The sequence below is a fragment of the Lepisma saccharinum genome, unplaced genomic scaffold (assembly GCF_977018435.1).
Source record: "Lepisma saccharinum unplaced genomic scaffold, izLepSacc3.1 HAP1_SCAFFOLD_42, whole genome shotgun sequence".
NCBI lineage: Eukaryota > Metazoa > Arthropoda > Insecta > Zygentoma > Lepismatidae > Lepisma > Lepisma saccharinum.
In genome coordinates, this window is record NW_028142902.1 from 1,652,732 (window position 1) to 1,658,617 (window position 5,886).

A 5,886-nucleotide genomic window follows, 5' to 3' on the forward strand; every position below is an offset into this window, starting at 1 on the left:
TGCTTAGTTACCATGGAAACTCTCATAACAATAAAGTAAACAATCTATTTGTGCATAATATTAGTCATGGTCGTGGAGATTTGAAATAACCACTCTGATTGTTGAAACAATGTAATACAACCTATGGCCTCACGTTTTACGATAACATTATATAAAATTTCAAACTCGCATATCTCCGTTACTATAGGAGATACAAAGGTGATTTTACATTAAATGTAATCAGGTCGAAGCTCTCTATTGGCTCATCAGGAAAAATTTAATTCTTTTGTAATATTCATGCTTAGTTACCATGGAAACTCTTATAACAATAAAGTAAACAATCTATTTGTGCATAATTGTAGTCATCGTCGTGGAGATTTGAAATAACCACTCTGATTGTTGAAACAATGTAATACAACCTATGGCCTCACGTTTTACGATAACATTATATAAAATTTCAAACTCGCATATCTCCGTTACTATAGGAGATACAAAGGCGATTTTACATTAAATGTAATCAGGTCGAAGATCTCTATTGGCTCATCAGGAAAAATTTAATCCTTGTGTAATATTCATGCTTAGTTACCATGGAAACTCTCATAACAATAAAGCAAACAATCTATTTGTGCATGATTGTAGTCGTCGTCGTGGAGATTTGAAATAACCACTCTGATTTTTGAAAAAATGTAATACAACCTATGGCCTCACGTTTTACGATAACATTATATAAAATTTCAAACTCGCATATCTCCGTTACTATAGGAGATACAAAGGTGATTTTACATTAAATGTAATCAGGTCGAAGCTCTCTATTGGCTCATCAGGAAAAATTTAATCCTTTTGTAATATTCATGCTTAGTTACCATGGAAACTCTCATAACAATAAAGTAAACAATCTATTTGTGCATGATTGTAGTCGTCGTCGTGGAGATTTGAAATAACCACTCTGATTTTTGAAAAAATGTAATACATCCTATGGAATCACGTTTACGATAACATTATATAAAATTTCAAACTCGTATATCTCCGTTACTATAGGAGATACAAAGGTGATTTTACACTCAATGTAATCAGGTCGATGCTCTCTATCGGCTCATCAGGAAAAATTTAATCCTTGTGTAATATTCATGCTTAGTTACCATGGAAACTCTCATAACAATAAAGCAAACAATCTATTTGTGCATGATTGTAGTCGTCGTCGTGGAGATTTGAAATAACCACTCTGATTTTTGAAAAAATGTAATACATCCTATGGAATCACGTTTACGATAACATTATATAAAATTTCAAACTCGCATATCTCCGTTACTATAGGAGATACAAAGGTGATTTTACATTAAATGTAATCAGGTCGAAGCTCTCTATTGGCTCATCAGGAAAAATTTAATCCTTTTGTAATATTCATGCTTAGTTACCATGGAAACTCTCATAACAATAAAGTAAACAATCTATTTGTGCATAATATTAGTCATGGTCGTGTAGATTTGAAATAACCACTCTGATTGTTGAAACAATGTAATACAACCTATGGCCTCACGTTTTACGATAAAATTATATAAAATTTCAAACTCGCATATCTCCGTTACTATAGGAGATACAAAGGTGATTTTACATTAAATGTAATCAGGTCGAAGCTCTCTATTGGCTCATCAGGAAAAATTTAATTCTTTTGTAATATTCATGCTTAGTTACCATGGAAACTCTTATAACAATAAAGTAAACAATATATTTGTGCATAATTGTAGTCATCGTCGTGGAGATTTGAAATAACCACTCTGATTGTTGAAACAATGTAATACAACCTATGGCCTCACGTTTTACGATAACATTATATAAAATTTCAAACTCGCATATCTCCGTTACTATAGGAGATACAAAGGCGATTTTACATTAAATGTAATCAGGTCGAAGATCTCTATTGGCTCATCAGGAAAAATTTAATCCTTGTGTAATATTCATGCTTAGTTACCATGGAAACTCTCATAACAATAAAGCAAACAATCTATTTGTGCATGATTGTAGTCGTCGTCGTGGAGATTTGAAATAACCACTCTGATTTTTGAAAAAATGTAATACATCCTATGGAATCACGTTTACGATAACATTATATAAAATTTCAAACTCGCATATCTCCGTTACTATAGGAGATACAAAGGTGATTTTACATTAAATGTAATCAGGTCGAAGCTCTCTATTGGCTCATCAGGAAAAATTTAATTCTTTTGTAATATTCATGCTTAGTTACCATGGAAACTCTTATAACAATAAAGTAAACAATCTATTTGTGCATAATTGTAGTCATCGTCGTGGAGATTTGAAATAACCACTCTGATTGTTGAAACAATGTAATACAACCTATGGCCTCACGTTTTACGATAACATTATATAAAATTTCAAACTCGCATATCTCCGTTACTATAGGAGATACAAAGGTGATTTTACATTAAATGTAATCAGGTCGAAGCTCTCTATTGGCTCATCAGGAAAAATTTAATCCTTTTGTAATATTCATGCTTAGTTACCATGGAAACTCTCATAACAATAAAGCAAACAATCTATTTGTGCATAATATTAGTCATTGTCGTGGAGATTTGAAATAACCACTCTGATTGTTGAAACAATGTAATACAACCTATGGCCTCACGTTTTACGATAACATTATATAAAATTTCAAACTCGCATATCTCCGTTACTATAGGAGATACAAAGGTGATTTTACATTAAATGTAATCAGGTCGAAGCTCTCTATTGGCTCATCAGGAAAAATTTAATCCTTTTGTAATATTCATGCTTAGTTACCATGGAAACTCTCATAACAATAAAGTAAACAATCTATTTGTGCATAATATTAGTCATCGTCGTGGAGATTTGAAATAACCACTCTGATTGTTGAAACAATGTAATACAACCTATGGCCTCACGTTTTACGATGACATTATATAAAATTTCAAACTCGCATATCTCCGTTACTATAGGAGATACAAAGGTGATTTTACATTAAATGTAATCAGGTCGAAGCTCTCTATTGGCTCATCAGGAAAAATTTAATCCTTTTGTAATATTCATGCTTAGTTACCATGGAAACTCTCATAACAATAAAGTAAACAATCTATTTGTGCATAATATTAGTCATCGTCGTGGAGATTTGAAATAACCACTCTGATTGTTGAAACAATGTAATACAACCTATGGCCTCACGTTTTACGATAACATTATATAAAATTTCAAACTCGCATATCTCCGTTACTATAGGAGATACAAAGGTGATTTTACATTAAATGTAATCAGGTCGAAGCTCTCTATTGGCTCATCAGGAAAAATTTAATTCTTTTGTAATATTCATGCTTAGTTACCATGGAAACTCTTATAACAATAAAGTAAACAATCTATTTGTGCATAATTGTAGTCATCGTCGTGGAGATTTGAAATAACCACTCTGATTGTTGAAACAATGTAATACAACCTATGGCCTCACGTTTTACGATAACATTATATAAAATTTCAAACTCGCATATCTCCGTTACTATAGGAGATACAAAGGCGATTTTACATTAAATGTAATCAGGTCGAAGATCTCTATTGGCTCATCAGGAAAAATTTAATCCTTGTGTAATATTCATGCTTAGTTACCATGGAAACTCTCATAACAATAAAGCAAACAATCTATTTGTGCATGATTGTAGTCGTCGTCGTGGAGATTTGAAATAACCACTCTGATTTTTGAAAAAATGTAATACATCCTATGGAATCACGTTTACGATAACATTATATAAAATTTCAAACTCGCATATCTCCGTTACTATAGGAGATACAAAGGTGATTTTACATTAAATGTAATCAGGTCGAAGCTCTCTATTGGCTCATCAGGAAAAATGTAATTCTTTTGTAATATTCATGCTTAGTTACCATGGAAACTCTTATAACAATAAAGTAAACAATCTATTTGTGCATAATTGTAGTCATCGTCGTGGAGATTTGAAATAACCACTCTGATTGTTGAAACAATGTAATACAACCTATGGCCTCACGTTTTACGATAACATTATATAAAATTTCAAACTCGCATATCTCCGTTACTATAGGAGATACAAAGGCGATTTTACATTAAATGTAATCAGGTCGAAGATCTCTATTGGCTCATCAGGAAAAATTTAATCCTTGTGTAATATTCATGCTTAGTTACCATGGAAACTCTCATAACAATAAAGCAAACAATCTATTTGTGCATGATTGTAGTCGTCGTCGTGGAGATTTGAAATAACCACTCTGATTTTTGAAAAAATGTAATACATCCTATGGAATCACGTTTACGATAACATTATATAAAATTTCAAACTCGTATATCTCCGTTACTATAGGAGATACAAAGGTGACTTTACACTCAATGTAATCAGGTCGATGCTCTCTATCGGCTCATCAGGAAAAATTTAATCCTTGTGTAATATTCATGCTTAGTTACCATGGAAACTCTCATAACAATAAAGCAAACAATCTATTTGTGCATAATATTAGTCATTGTCGTGGAGATTTGAAATAACCACTCTGATTGTTGAAACAATGTAATACAACCTATGGCCTCACGTTTTACGATAACATTATATAAAATTTCAAACTCGCATATCTCCGTTACTATAGGAGATACAAAGGTGATTTTACATTAAATGTAATCAGGTCGAAGCTCTCTATTGGCTCATCAGGAAAAATTTAATCCTTTTGTAATATTCATGCTTAGTTACCATGGAAACTCTCATAACAATAAAGTAAACAATCTATTTGTGCATAATATTAGTCATCGTCGTGGAGATTTGAAATAACCACTCTGATTGTTGAAACAATGTAATACAACCTATGGCCTCACGTTTTACGATGACATTATATAAAATTTCAAACTCGCATATCTCCGTTACTATAGGAGATACAAAGGTGATTTTACATTAAATGTAATCAGGTCGAAGCTCTCTATTGGCTCATCAGGAAAAATTTAATCCTTTTGTAATATTCATGCTTAGTTACCATGGAAACTCTCATAACAATAAAGTAAACAATCTATTTGTGCATAATATTAGTCATCGTCGTGGAGATTTGAAATAACCACTCTGATTGTTGAAACAATGTAATACAACCTATGGCCTCACGTTTTACGATAACATTATATAAAATTTCAAACTCGCATATCTCCGTTACTATAGGAGATACAAAGGTGATTTTACATTAAATGTAATCAGGTCGAAGCTCTCTATTGGCTCATCAGGAAAAATTTAATCCTTTTGTAATATTCATGCTTAGTTACCATGGAAACTCTCATAACAATAAAGTAAACAATCTATTTGTGCATAATATTAGTCATCGTCGTGGAGATTTGAAATAACCACTCTGATTGTTGAAACAATGTAATACAACCTATGGCCTCACGTTTTACGATGACATTATATAAAATTTCAAACTCGCATATCTCCGTTACTATAGGAGATACAAAGGTGATTTTACATTAAATGTAATCAGGTCGAAGCTCTCTATTGGCTCATCAGGAAAAATTTAATCCTTTTGTAATATTCATGCTTAGTTACCATGGAAACTCTCATAACAATAAAGTAAACAATCTATTTGTGCATAATATTAGTCATCGTCGTGGAGATTTGAAATAACCACTCTGATTGTTGAAACAATGTAATACAACCTATGGCCTCACGTTTTACGATAACATTATATAAAATTTCAAACTCGCATATCTCCGTTACTATAGGAGATACAAAGGTGATTTTACATTAAATGTAATCAGGTCGAAGCTCTCTATTGGCTCATCAGGAAAAATTTAATTCTTTTGTAATATTCATGCTTAGTTACCATGGAAACTCTTATAACAATAAAGTAAACAATCTATTTGTGCATAATTGTAGTCATCGTCGT